The sequence below is a fragment of the Narcine bancroftii genome, chromosome 6 (assembly GCF_036971445.1).
Source record: "Narcine bancroftii isolate sNarBan1 chromosome 6, sNarBan1.hap1, whole genome shotgun sequence".
Lineage (NCBI taxonomy): Eukaryota > Metazoa > Chordata > Chondrichthyes > Torpediniformes > Narcinidae > Narcine > Narcine bancroftii.
Window position 1 is genome coordinate 4,746,818 of NC_091474.1, and position 15,876 is coordinate 4,762,693.

At 38.9% G+C, this 15,876-nt stretch overlaps 1 protein-coding gene across 1 annotated transcript in view; it reads right to left on the minus strand.

Moving 5' to 3' along the window:
• The window catches only part of LOC138735620 (fibronectin type III domain-containing protein 11-like), a 96,842-nt gene that overhangs the window by 39,468 nt on the left and 41,498 nt on the right, over positions 1-15,876 (minus strand). The window lies entirely within an intron of this gene.

The following is a 15,876-nucleotide window of genomic DNA, read 5'->3' on the forward strand; positions in this document are numbered from 1 at the left end:
CATATTCAAAGCTGCTTCCTTCTGGTAATCTCAATCTGTTTCCAAATTTATCCTTTAAATAAGCTTTCAATTGATGATATGCAAACATTGTACCATGAGTTATTCCATATTTGTACTTCAACTGTTCAAATGTTAATAAATTATTTCCCAAAAAACAATTTTCTATTCTTTTAATTCCTTTTCTCTCCCATTCACTAAAGGAAAGGTAATCTATCATAAAAGGGATTAACGGATTTTGCATCAATAGTAATTTTGGTATTTGGTAATTCGTTTTTTTTCCTTTCTAAGTGAATCATCTTCCATATATTGAGTAAATGATGCAGTACTGGTGAGCTTTTATATTGCACCAGCTTTTCATCCCACTTATAAACTATATGTTCCGGTACCTTCTCCCCTATTTTATCTAGTTCTATCTTAGTCCAGTCTGGTTTTTCCCTTGTCTGCTAAAAATCTGATAAATACCTTAATTGTATGGCTCTATAATAACTTCTAAAGTTTTGGTAATTGCAAACCACCTTAGTTATACCTCTCTGTTAATTTATCTAACGCTATCCTCGGTTTCCCCCCTTTCCACAAGAATTTCCTTATTATTTTCTTTAGTTCATTAAAGAATTTCTCTGTTAAGGGAATTGGTAACGATTGAAATAAGTATTGTATCCTTGGGAAGACATTCATTTTCATGCAATTTACCCTCCCTATCAACGTTAGTGGTAATTTTTTCCAATGTTCTAAGTCTTCCTGCAATTTCTTTATTAGTGGCTGATAATTTAATTTGTACAGGTGGCTAAAGTTATTATCTAACCTAATACCTAGGTATTGGATTGCTTGTGTTTGCCATTTAAATGGTGATTCTTTTTAAAATTCTGTATATTCCGCATTACTCATTGGCATCACTTCACTTTTATTTGCATTGATCTTGTACCCCGATATTTCTCCATACTCCTTCAATTTCTTATGTAATTCTTTTATTGATATTTCTGGTTCTGTTAAGTATACTATGATGTCATCTGCAAATAAACTGATTTTATACTCCTCCTTTATTTTTATCCTTTTTATTTTATTTTCTGCTCTTATCAGTTCTGCCAATGGTTCTACTGCTAAAGCAAAAAAGAAGTGAGGGGGATAATTGGCCATCCCTGCCTAGTTGACCTACTTAATTTAAATTGGTTCAATACATATCCATTTATTGTTACCTTCGCCAATGGTCCATTATATAGTGTTTTAATCCAATTAATATATTTTTCTGGTGGATTGAATCTCTGTAATACTTTGAATAAATAATTCAGTTCTACTCTGTCAAAGGCTTTTTCTGCGTCTAAAGCAACACCCACTGTTGGCTTCTTATTTCCTTGAACTGCATGAATTAGATTAATCAATTTACAGACATTATCCGCTGTTCGTCTTTTCTTAATAAATCGAGTTTGATCTTGTTTTACTATTTTTGGTACACAATCGGCCAATCTGTTTGCTAATAATTTTGCTATTATAATCTGAATTGAGTAGAGATATTGGTCTATATGACGCTGGTGTTAGTGGATCCTTCCCCGTCTTTGGTATTACTGTAATTATTGCTGTCTTACATGAATCTGGCAAAGGAGGAAAAACCCAACACCCAACCCCAACCAACCAATTTTCCCCTGCAACCGCTGCAACCGTGTCTGCCTGTCCCGCATCGGACTTGTCAGCCACAAACGAGCCTGCAGCTGACGTGGACTTTTTACCCCCTCCATAAATCTTCGTCTGCGAAGCCAAGCCAAAGAAGACATGAATCTGGCAAGTTTTGTTTTTCTTCTCTCTGGTTCATTACTTCCAGGAGAGGAGGAATAAATAACTCTTTAAATGTTTTATAGAATTCTATTGGGAATCCATCCTCTCCAGGCATTTTATTGTTCGGCAGCTTTTTTAATATATCCTGCACTTCATCTATTTCAAATGGTTTTATCAATTTGTTTTGTTCTTCTTCTTGCAATTTCGGCAGTTCAATTTTAGCTAAAAACTCTTCTATTTTATCATCTTTCCCCTCATTCTCAGTTTGGTATAATTGTTCATAAAATTCCTTAAAGTTCTCATTAATCTCCATTGGATTATATGTAATTTGTTTGTCCTTTTTCCTTGATGCCAATACAGTTCTTTTAGCTTTTTCTCAGTTGCCAGGCTAATATTTTATGTGTTTTTTCTCCTAGTTCGTAGTACTTTTGCTTTATTTTCATTATGTTCTTCTCCACCTTATACATTTGGAATGTTTCGTATTTTATTTTTTTGTCCGCCAATTCTCTCATTTTTGTTATATCATCCCTTTTTACTAGTTCCTTTCCAACTGCTCTATTTCCTGATTGTAGTCCTTTGTAGTCCTAAAGGTGGGCACAATTACAACGTTTAACACACTTTGTCTAGTCTATGCATTTGCATGATATGGGCCAAACATAAGCATGAGAGACTAGCTCAGGTCCACATCTTAGTTAGCACAGACAAGTTGGGCTGATGAATGGGTCTGTTTTCATACTGCATAGCTTTATGACTATGAATCGTACGGTCAGCAATTTATTCAATAACAATTTTTACTTGGAAACAGTTGCACGTTAAAAACACCAGTCACTTACATGGAAATGTATGGAACAATTTAAATGCTGTATTATAGATCCATCAATATCTAACTGAATCTTGTCAGAAGAACATGTCAAATTACAACAAAATAAAGAAAGTGAGAAAATAATAGAATAGGAGGTGAAAAAAGAAAAGCAGGGGAAATAATAGAGAGCATTCACTTGACAGTTCCACCATGATTAGATCTCCAAATGACTATGCATCTTAAATGTCCTTTTTGTTTACTACTCTGCAATCATGTTTTAGAGGAGCTGAAAACTATTCAAAACATAATCATGCAATATCATCTCTCTCTCTGCTGTAGACAAATTAAATTAATTTTCCTCCAAAGTCTTGCTCACAAAATCCCAATCTCGGTTTTGCATTTTTATAAAGTGTGCACCCACTTCTGGCCTCTTCAGTGAATCCTGGAACTTTCCAGGAAATTCGGGTTAATTGCAGTATTCAGCAAGTTCCAGTCCAAATGTAAAAAAATTGGGAATCAGCGTGCTGTCCTCCAGCACCTCCAATCACTGCCATCACGAGGAGGGATGGGAGTGCAAGTGGGGCGCAGGGAGTGCAGATCACACTGGGTGATACCATCAGAGGGGGTGACATCAAAATGCCTGTCTATAAAATTGTTGTGCAGTGTTTCAGCAGAAATGTATTATTTTTAATAAAAACAATCCCTTTGTTAGTTATAACAACAAAAATATTTTTCATAAGCTCTGCTTAAACATATCAGTATACCTACAAGGCTAAAACTTGAAGCTAATTTACTTTTGAACCTTCTAAAATGCACAATGGGGAGCAATGGCATAGGGTCTCCATGAGGTATCATTCAAAGCTATTTTCCCTACAGCAAAAGATTACTTGATCATTCAAGTTGCCAGCTCCAATGGAAACCACACCTAAGAGGTTTTGATACTCCCAGAGATACAGTTCTATTCATTCTTATGGAATGCAGTCTAGATTTCTTCAAATCTTCAATGTTTTTTAATACTTCTTTCCATAAATACAAAATACACCATACTAAACTTGGATGAAGGAAACATTGAAATCAGTTATCATTCTCCACAAATACAAGCTCAGATTTCTTTTCACCAGATTAAATAAATTAAAGCTCTTCATTCTCTAAGATACCAAATTTAAAGTGGCTAATATAGTCCTGGGAGCAAACATCAATCACTGAAGAAATTATATTTTTGGCATTAAATAAACAATCTTAATGCATTCTAAACCTTTAGAGTTTTCTCATGTGTTTTGGAAACTTAATCTTCATTTTATACTTCCAAAGCATATACAGTTTTGTTATAAATATAACTATTTATACAAGCTCCCAGATCAATGGATTGAGTTAGATTCATGATGGAAATGGGTAATGATGTAAATGTAATGCTTGCAAGTTGGTTCACGTCCAAGTAAGCTGGCAAACCACTGACACATATCAGAAATAATGAGCAATTTTGAAATAAAGGAGAGAAACGTACATGCTGTTAGCTCTAAATTAACCAATATGCATGTGTAGCAGGCTTGAAACCCTGCTGTAAATGGATATACCTAATAAATACACTATAGCGAGAAGATGAAAGTTATTTTGTTTAGGCGAGTTTAGCAGATAAAAGCAGCTCTGTTTGAAATCTCAAGTTGCCTCTGTTTGCCCAGCACTAATTTGTACCTACTCTCTTCTTGCATGGTATGTTGCTTTTCATTGAAATTAAAACCTGATTAAAGAAGACAGTGCACTTTATAGATCAGATATTGATCTTCTGACGTTTGATCTGGTGGAAGTTTCAAGTGGCTGATGGGTGTGCAATTATTTTGGTCTTACACAATGCAACTTCTATTAAGCATGAACCATCAGAGGAAGTATGGCCTTAATTAGACACTAATCAGCAATTTTAGGTGCTGAGGGATTGTTACCAAGGCACTCAATTCTTCAACAAGAAGGATTCCCTGAGTCCTGGTAACTGCACTTTCCAATTTCTTTAATAAATTCATCATCTCAAAAAAAATCTTCAGAGTGCTTCTCTGCAATTATTTCTATTCCTAGTAAACTTAAGGACAGGAGCAATAACCAATGCATCTTGCATCAGTGGTCGGGAAACCATTGGAAACAAAATTGTAAGGTACAGGATTGATTAGAATTTCTCAACATAGTGTTGCAAGCTTCTGTTTTTTTTTGTAGTAGAGTTACTTTGGGGATTGGAGCAGAGAAAGACACTCACAGATAACAGCATTTTGAACAGACTAATTCAAAACTGCAAACAGCATTATTATTTTTTCAATTGAAAGACTAAAACAATGGATGTTTACTCAAGAAGACATCTCTTCAAAGAGAAGGCCATCTGCTTATGACTTGGACTTATGGGAAATTGAAACTGAAACCAATATTGATCAAGTAAGTTATGTGATTGGTTCATTTGAAAAAAGCAACATTTAGTTCATCAGAAAGTTATCTGGTAAAACAGAATTGGAGTGACTTCAAGTGAGATGGTCACTTCTGCTGTTTCTCCTTGTCAGGAGAGCAGTGATCTATTGTGGCCATAGTAATGGTTATTTTTGATTGACCCATGTCTGGGTAAAGGAAACAGGGTCAATCCTGTATTTGGATCATGGCCATTCTAATGGAAGCATCGCATCATAGAAGTAACAAGTTTTGTAGCCCCTAGGCAAGGAAGAGGGGATTTGTGACAAATCATTCATACTAAGGAATATCTGGTTAGAAACAGGAGAGGAAACAACCACAATACGGAGGGTCAGAGACCATGATGGATAGAGAAACAGGATTGCCCTCGCTGAATATTAAAGCACCTGAACCTGTGATAGACTCTGACAACTTGGACATGAACAAGGGAGGTATAATCAACAATTTTGAAAATAGTATGATAACTGATGGTGGTGCACTGTCTAAATCTGAGGAGAAAATCCAGTGCTGCATTTATATATGGGCTTAAATCTTGACAAGTGTGAGGTGATGAATTTTGGCAAAGCAAGTAAGAGAAGGGTGCACACAGTAAATAATAGGGATTCGGGTTATATGCAGTTGTGGTTGCAAAGTATAAGAAGTATTTGATTGAACTGGAGGGAGTGTACAGGAGTCCCACCAGGATATTATCTGGATTCGTATATCTCATTTACAAGAGAAACAGGATAAAATAGGTTTGTTCCCGTGGAACCCAGAAGCTGAAGGGTGACCACATGGAGGTATAAAATAATTTGGAGGGGGATAAATAGGGTGGAAAGTAAAAATCTTTCTAATGGAAAGATGCCAAGGACAATAGGGCATAGTTTAAGGAGAGAGGATGGGATTTAAAGGGATCTGAGGGGAAAATGTTTTCACATAGATGGTGGTTGGTATATGGAGCGTACTACCTGAAGAAACGGTGGCAGCAGATATTCAAACAAAATTTAAGAAGCAGAGAGAGCTCCAACCCTAACGTTGTTAAATGGGATCACTTTACAAAGGGCAGCATGGACATAGTGGGCCTACTTCCCTGCTGACTCTGTGCTTCTGTCCTTGACTCAATGACGTACTATTGCCTGGAGGTCGTAGAAATCTGGGCATCAAAGTCTGAGAACTGCATCACCACTAGTTACTCCATATGCTTTTGGAGTTTTCATGTCATTCACGCACACTGTCCAGTCGACCTGGTGACTAAATGGGAACTCTCAATTTGCAAATAAATTTGAAAAGTCAATCTCAGTGCTCTGGAAAGCAATGCCAAATCTCCTGATTCCACTGCTAAAGAGATTTAAAACCAATTAATTATATTTTGTCCAGAAGACAGCAGTGAATTTGTGCACAGTAAAGCAATAATGGACAGCACTGAGATTAATCGCCAGATGATCTGTTTTTCTTCACTGTGTGTAATAGAATCTATAATGTTGTTCACACAGCCTGACTCATCTTGATTTCATGCTTCATCCAAAGGGGACATTTATGTAACAGTAATGCAACACCAGTGTGAGCCCTAGAGTTTAATACTGATAAGTGTGAGGTTTTTCATTTTGGGAAGAATAATCAAAACAGGACGTATGCAGTGAAGGGAAAGGGCACTGAGGAATGCAGAGGAACAGAGAGATCTTGGAATAACAGTTCCTTGATCTTTGAAAGTGAACTCTCATGTGGATAGAGTGGTAAAGAAGGCTTTTGGTATGCTGGCCTTTATAAATCAAAGCATAGAATATAGGAGTTGGGAAGTGATGTTGAGACTGTTCAAGGCTTTGGAGAGGCCAAATTTGGAATACTGTGTGCAGTTCTGGTCCCCAAACTATAGGAAGGATATCAATAAGGTAGAGGGGGTGCAGAGAAGATTTACTAAAATGTTGCCTAGATTGCAGTATCTAGAATACAAAGAAAGATTGATTAGACTGGGTCTTTATTCATTGGAGCATAGAAGGTTGAGGGGGGGGATTTGATAGAGGTATTTAAAATTATGAGGGGGATAGACAGAGTAGATGTGAATAGGCTCTTCCCCTTGAGGGTAGGTGAGATTGGAATGAGGGGTCATGAGTTAAGGGTTAGGAGGCAAATGTTTAGAAGTAACATGAGAGGGGGATTCTTCACTCAGAGAGTGGTGGCTGAGTGGAATGACCTTCCAGAAGAGGAGGTTGCAGCAAGGTCAATTTTGTCATTTAAGAAAAAGTTGGATAGGCGCACGGATGTGAGGGGATTGGAGGGTTATGAGCAAGGTGCAGGCAAGTGGGACTAGAGGAGATTGCATAAATCGATACGGACTAGCGTGGCCGAGATGGCCTGTTTCCATACTGTAATTGCTATGATTATATATGTTCAGAATAATTTGTCTGCTATAATATGAAAGTATACCTACAAGAATGTGTACTTGTTTTCTACATGTCCTCAATTGCAAATTCACAAAATCAGCTCAATAAGATGGAAAGCTTGCCACAAATTTGTGGGGATTTTCATGGTTTTCATTGGTTTTATAGAAGTAAAGGAATCCAAACCACACTGAGCATTGACACCCCTGTGCAGTACAGAAAAAACGGTATGTCACTGAACAACTGATCCCAAGGATGAAATATTAAACTGAAGTCCTGCTGGTCAAATGGCCCAGCATATGAAGAGTCAGGTGACTTTTTTGGATTCTATCCTTATAACCTATAGTGCAGGTTCTGTCATCATATATCAAATTGCAATGCCCATAAATCTAGCTGACTCAGAATATCTCATGTTAAGTCCACATATTTCAACACCATCCAGTGCATGTCAAGTACGCTGAATCAGATTTATGAGACATAATGTCATTAGAGATGGGTATAGTGCCGGAGGTTCAAGGACCGCCTAAAGAAATCTCTTGGTGCCTGCCACATTGACCACCGCCAGTGGGCTGATCTCGTCTCAAACCGTGCATCTTGGCGCTTCACAGTTCGGCGGGCAGCAACCTCCTTTGAAGAAGACCGCAGAGCCCACCTCACTGACAAAAGACAAAGGAGGAAAAACCCAACACCCAACCCCAACCCACCAATTTTCCCCTGCAACCGCTGCAACCGTGTCTGCCTGTCCCGCATCGGACTTGTCAGCCACAAACGAGCCTGCAGCTGACATGGACATTTACCCCTCCATAAATCTTTGTCCGCGAAGCCAAGCCAAAGAAGAAAAGAAAGAGTGCCGGAGGATTGGCGTGTTGCGCATGTGGTTCCTTTGTTTAAAAAGGGTTCGAGAAGCAAGCCTAGCAATTATCGGCCTGTAAGTTTGACATCTGTGGTAGGTAAATTGATGAAAAACGTTCTGAGAGATAGTATATATAAGGATATGGAGGGACAGGGTCTGATCAGGGTCACTCAACGCGGATTTGTGCGCGGAAGGTCGTGTTTGACCAATCTTGTTGAATTTTTTGAAGAGGAGATTAGGAATGTTGATGAAGGTAGAGCAGTGGATGTTGTCTATATGGACTTCAGTAAGGCCTTCGATAAGGTTCCACATGGGAGGTTAGTTAGGAAGGCTAAGTCGCTGGGTATTAATTTGGAGATAGTTAAATGGATTCAACAGTGGCTGGAAGGAAGGTGCCAGAGAGTAGTAGTAGATAATTATTTGTCAGGATGGAGGCCGGTGACAAGTGGTGTACCTCAGGGTTCGGTATTGGGACCCTGTTGCTGTTTGTCATATATATTAATGATCTGGAGGATGGGGCGGTAAATTGGATTAGTAAATATGCAGATGATACTAAAGTAGAGGGAATTGTGGATGATGAAGAGGGTTTTCAAAGATTGCAGAGGGATTTAAACTGCTTAGAGGAGTGGGCAGAAAGATGGCAGATGGAGTTTAATGCTGAAAAGTGTGAGGTGCTTCATTTTGGAAAGAATTATCAAAGCAAGACATATGTGGTAAATGGGAGGGCGTTGAAGGATGAAGTGGAGCAGAAAGATTGAGGAATAATGGTGTATTGTTCCCTGAAGGTGGGAGCGCATGTGCATAGGGTGGTGAAAAAGGCCTTTAGTATGCTTGCCTATATAAATCAGTGCATAGAATATAGGAGCTGGGAAGTAATGATGAAACTGTACAAGGCATTGGTGAGGCCAAATTTAAAGTACTGTGTGCAGTTCTGATCACCGATTTATAGGAAGGATATTAACAAGATAGAGAGAGTGCAGAGAAGATTTACAAAAATGTTGCCTGGGTTTTAGCATCTGGAATACAAGGAAAGATTGAGCAAATTAGGTCTTTATTCCTTGAAACGTAGAAGGCTGAGAGGGGATTTGATAGAGGTGTTTAAGATAATGAGAGGGATAGATAGAGTTGATGTGTAAAGGTTTTTCCCATTGAGAGTAGGAGAGATGGATACAAGAGGTTCATGGGTTGAGAGTTGATGGGCAAAGGTTTAGGAGTAACATGAGGGGGAACTTCTTTACTCAGAGAATGGTTACTGTGTGGAATGGGCTTCCGGGAAAGATGGTGGAGGCAGGGTCAATTTTGTCATTTAAGAAAGAGTTGGATAAGTATATGGATGGGAGGGGGATGGAGGGATATGGGCAGAGTGCTGATAAGTGGGATTAGAGGAGGGTACTTGGATCAGTGCGGCCTAGAAGGGCCAAATTGGCCTATTTGCATGCTGTAATGATTATCTGGTTATATCTGGTTATAATGAGGCATCATTCAAATTCAAATCATTTAGAATTCAAACCTACTCTCAACTTCAAGTTTGGATTTCAAAGTGATTGTGTTCAAACAATCTGGCAATTGAATCTTTTTCTGTGTGGTTTTAGTTGCAAAATTACAACCCACACATAAAAAGGCTGTAAATTGTGACAAATTATGAGAGCATCATCTGTTCACTCCACCACAGGGACACTGGTCAGGTGGACTATGATATCTATTAGGGTGCAATAATTGACCCTAGCATTACCTATTTGGAGTTCAAAGTTCCAGCTTACACTTCTCTAACCTCGAATGGCCGAATACACCTTCAGTTAGAGGAGTGGGTATTGCTGAAACACATGGAACTAAAGCCACAATGCAACATTAAATGTAATGGAATTGACATTTGGTGCGCTGAAGTCACATTCCCACTAACTGGGCAAATTTTATAAGAGCCCCACAAACTCATTCTAGGTGGGTACTGTTAGGTCTGCTTTGTTCGAGAATGAGTGAGTCAGACACCAGACTGAGTCGAAATCAAGGTTCTTTATTACCGGATTGTAACACTTGCAACTAACAGGGTTAGTTGGAGAAGGCGCATTCTCCCGATATCAGCAAGTGGTGTTTATTTTATACCTCAGGACACGCACTTAGTAAATTATCATACCATTACATTGTCCAATGAATAAGCTGTTGCTACCCTTCTCTGTTAGTCTGCTGCACATCATCTTGTTATTGCCACACTTATCTTGAGCTTACAAGGTCACACCTGCATCCTGTTACTCCTTAGTTCTGGGTGACTCCTTCTCCGGTCCCAACTCATGATGTTTTTACCTTACAGTACCTGAAGATAGCCTGTGTTAAGATATGCTGGACTACCTCACCACTATAAAAGCACTTTTCATTGGCTTTATTGAGCAAGAACATGAAATGGTAGAGAAGGAGAAAGAGAAGATGGGTGGAGTAGGCAAACAAAACCATTTCATTCTGGGTGGATATTAATGAATATCTTATCCAGGAGCATCACACTCTGACAAGTGAAACACACAAGAATAGATTTGGTGCGAATGTAACAAGTGCATGGATTCATGCACTACCAGACTGAGACTGCCCGTAAATTGGAGAAACAACACCTATCTGGGCCTCCTCCAACTGGATGAGATCAACACTGACTTCTCTGGTTTCCTTTAAACCCTTCCCCACTCCTTGCCCTCACCTCTGTCTCTCTTTCTTTCTTCTCCTTCTCTCTCCCTCTCTCTCTCCCCTTTTCCTTCTGACTCTTTTCAGAGTCAAAATCAATTTTCATCATGTCTGCTATACAATTTTTTCAGATCTGAACTCCTCCCCAGCCAGTCTTCAGTCTTTATTCTTAATCCTTCCTGTTCTTTCTTATTCCTTGAAGAAGGGCTCAGGCCTGAAACATCAGTAATATATCTTTACCTCCTATGGACACTGAATTCCTCCAGCCTTTCTTCATGTTTATACTGAAAGTCTTCAGACTTTCATGTTTCACTCCCCAGATAAACCAGGTGTTTACAGCAGAGCATGAATGGCATCATTAGCTACAAAGCAAAACTAGACAGAATAGCAAACAGCTCACCCTTCCTGGACAACCTCAATGCGTTCTATGTTTGCTTCGAGGCCAGAGAGATGGTGGAATAACACCGATCCTAGCTAAACCGATAGTCACCACAGCAGATGTCAGATGGGTCTTCTGGAGTGCAAACCAGTGGAAAGCATCTGAAACAGATGGAGCTGTGTTCACAGACCTCTTCAATCTCTCTCATCAGCAAGCTGCTTGATTGAGGTCATTATCATTCTGGTGCCGAAGCTGAATGCAGTCATGGGCCTATATGACTACCACCCGATGGCTCTAACATTGCCATCATGAACTGTTTAGAGAGGTTGGTCATGGCTCACATTAAATCCAGACCTCCAGCCAACCTTGGCCCACTCTAGTTTGCTGAAACATGTCCACAGCAGTGAATGTCTCTTTTTGGTTGTTCCACAGCGGCGGGTTAATTGGAGGTAATATCACTACAAGAGGCTTTTCCCCTTGTAGACACGTGTTCTCCTATTGAGAAATACTGACACAAACACATGAATATGTAGAATTATTATGCTACCCATGCTTAAAGTGGGAAGGAATTGAACTACCATTGGCTGTACAAGAGCTGGGAATTAAATAATTGATGACAAATCAATATGTGAGCAGAAAAAGTTATGGTGGAGGCTGAATAAGGGCTAAGAGGCATGATTATGCCATCTTCACCTTGTTATTCAAAGGAAATGATTAGATAAGAACAAGATGGGATAAAAGTTAGAACAGTATCAGAATCAGAATTTACTGTCACGAACAAGTCATGAAATTCAGTGTTTTGCGGCGGCGTCATAGAGCAAACATTCATATTAGAACCATCTTACAACATTACTATAAATAAAAATAATAATGGTGCACGAAAAGTCAGGCAGTGTCTTTGGTTCATTGTTCATTCAGGAATCTGATGACAGCGGGGAAGAAGCTGTCCTTGTGCCGCTGAGGGCTCATCTTTGGGCTCTTATACCTTTTCCCCGTTGGTAGCAGAGTGAAGAAGCCATGGCCTGGGTGGTGGGGGTCTTTGAGGATAGAGGCTGCTTTTTTAAGACACTGCCTCATGTAGTTGTCCTCAATGTAGTGAAGTCTGGTGCCTGTGATGTCGCAGGCCGAGTTAATAACCCTCTGGAGTTGATTTTTGTCCTCAGAGTTGGCACCTCCATACAAGGCAGAATGCTCTCTCTCCACAGTCCACCTTTAGGTGTTTTTGAGAATCTTCGGCGACATACCGAATCTCCTCAAACACCTCACAAATTATAGCCTCTGGCGAACCTTCTTCATGATGGCATCAATGTGAAGGCTCCAGGACAGGTCCTCGGAGGTCTTGACACCCTGGAATTTGAAGTTCTTGACCCTCTCCACTTCTGAGCCCTCGTATTCCCCTGACTTCCTCCTGAAGTCCACAATCATCTCCTTGGTTTTTATAACATTGAGTGCAAGATTGTTGTTGTGACACCACTCAATGAGCTGATCTATCTCCTTCCTGTACACTTCCTCATTGCCATTAGTGATTCTTGTGATAGATCATGGAATAATACAGCACAGGAAAAGGCTGTGTTGAGCACAAAGCCAAATTAAACCTTTTCTCTTCAGCCTGATCCATTGAAGAACACATGTCTACAAGGGGAAAAGCCTTGTAGTACTATTGTCTCCTATTAACTCGCCACTATGGAACAACCAGCAAGGGGCATTCACTGGTGTTTTTAACTTATTTGGGAATATTGTTCCTTGTTTAAAAATAAATTATCCATCTGATAAATAAGCCATCTATGAATGTGAGCTTATCTTTGAACTCCATCCTCGGTTCACTTGAAATGGTTTAATATTGGGTATCAGACTACCTTCATATGCAGTCCCTACCTGCTACTTTTCTTTGTCTGGTCTGAGCTTTGCAATCCCTTCTCTGTGCCCGTTTATCATATCTCTCAGTTACTCTGCTCCACACATCCTTGAACTGCATGTACCACTCTCCACACTCTGCTTACTTACACCTTTCAGTTCCTCCCTTCATCTTTATTTTTAGTGCTAACCCACCCTGAATTATCAAACAGTATTGGGAGTCACAGTTAGCTGTTACAGCGCTGGTGACTGAGATTCAAATCGTTTGTACCTTCTCTCCATGTCTGCGTGGGTTTCCTCTAGGTGCTCAAAATATACCAAGGGGTTAGGGTTAATTGGGTGGCATGGACTCGTGGGTCAAAAGCCCCTGTTACTGTGCGTCTAGATTTAGAAATTGTATTAATCTTTGATAAGCATTTAAATGGAAATATTATTTGTCATTATTGTTTGTTACATTTATATTCAAAACTATCAAGTAAAAACAGTATGTATGAAATTTCTAAAGATAATCTTTCTCTGTCTGGTAACACTGACTAATTCTGTCAAGCCTACCGAATCTGATAACTTACCGAACGTGAAACTTAGGGCTCTTCTGTTCTGTTCGCTGGTCACCAGATGGCCCTACTTGGCAGGCTTTTGAAAACAATTTCTCCCAAACGCATGGAAGCCAACTTTGTGAATGGAAATATAAGTGCACCCTGACTTCTCATAAGGGTAAGCCAGGAAAATGGTGTTGAGGTAGATGTTCGTTGACTGATAGGACTGGCTCAATGGGCTACAGGGACGTTTCCTAATCCAACTTCTTATATTTATTTATTGTTTCAATGTTTATTGTGTGACCTTGAGTATAAAACGACTACCCAAGTTGCCTGCATTACCTCCATTATCACAATTTGGAATAAATTCACGACTTGTGAAGCAACCAGACATTATGAAAAGTGTTACTTTTTTAATGCAATTTAAACACACGGCAGGTAACGGGTCCTTTTGGTGCACATACCCGTGCCACCCAAATATTCAAATTAACCTATAACCCCTGGACATTTTGAATGATGAGAGGAAACTGGAGCACCCAGAAGAAACACATGCAGACACAGGGAGAACATGCAAACTCCTTACAGACAGCACCGGATTCAAACCCACGTCGCTGGGGCTGTAACAGTGTTGCACTAACTGCTACACTAACCACATGCCCAATATAATTGCGTTTTTCTTTAATCTTATCCTTTACCTATCGTTGGTGTCTCCCTTCTTTACTTCTCAGTTCTTTCATCTGCAGATTGACCCACCACCTTCAATAATCATGGTTTATTAAAAAAATTATATTCCTGTCTCTTAGCAGGGTATTATTACAATTATTTGACCATATAGTTTTCTTCTCCAATTTCCAGTGATCATTTTTCCAAAAAAGGAAAAAAGTCTTGAAAGAAAAAAATGGGCTGACACTGTTGTATAATGTCAAAATAACCTCGTCTGCTAAGCACTATGTAGAACTTTGGAAGGTTGGAAGGACTGCATAAAGTGGGCACAGAGAAGATCTCCCTTTAGAACAGAGATGAGAAATTTCTTCAGTCATGGGGTGGTAAATCTGTGGAATTCATTGCCACAGACATCTGTGGAGGCCAATTCATTTGGGTATATTTTTATGTGAAGGTTAAGAATATGTTCTTGATTAGTAAGGGTGTCAAAGGTGATGGGGAGAAGGCAGGAGAATGGGGTTGAGTGAATATGAATGGCAGAGCAGACTCAATTGGTGGCCAATTCTGCTCCTATATTTTATGGTCATATAGTCATATGACCAAAATGTATCACGTAGTATTGACTGTTTCAGTGTATTAAAGATTTTTATTTGAAACATCAGTAGTTTACTTTTACCATCAATAGAACTGTTGCCATGACCACAGGTCCTGTAATGTATTAATTTGTGTAATTCAGTAAAGTATTGCAACAGATGCCAGTAAATTTTCATTGTCAATTGGTGTTCAGAAACAGAAATAAGTCTTTGAAGTCATGCTTACCAAGTTAATTTGAACAGTGTAGAAGAATCCAATTTATAAATCGAGCTTTTCTCAGTTATTCCATTTATATGTTTAATCCTGATATATTTTAGAACATTTTAATCTCTGTGTTAACTGTCATACATTTAAATCTCATTATTGAAGAATGATGAATTATTATTCAGCTTTAATCTCCATCTTATTACTGCAATGTTTCTCCCATCCACTCTTTTAAAATTGTTACTTTCATTTTCTTTTGTAAATCAAAATGAATCTATGGATCTTTATTACCAGGGCATAATGGTAGTTGGCAAATGAAATCATAATAAATATCTTACGGATGAGTGTCGCCATATGTAGAAATGCCTTCCTCTTTCAGAAGATTTAAAATAAGGTTGCTTTTCGTAATTGCCTGCAGAATTCTTTTCAACCTGCAAAGGTGGGAGTTTCGCCTTCGTCATCCAAAAACCTTGTATTCACATCATCTTTACGATAAGCAACCTTCATTTTCTGAAGGTGCTTTATCTTTTTATCCATTATATCTCCTGATTCTCTTTCACTTTATAATATTGGTTCCAGCAGATGTCTTGCACTTGTCAGTTTTGATTGATATGCACAGGAACAGCTCAGAAAAATCATAATTTTGCAATTGATCTGATAATTTTGAAAACAGAAATTACATGGAAATTGAATATGAATTCATATACAATATAATTTACACGGTAAAGTAAAATTGAGGTCAGGATTATGATTAACTCATC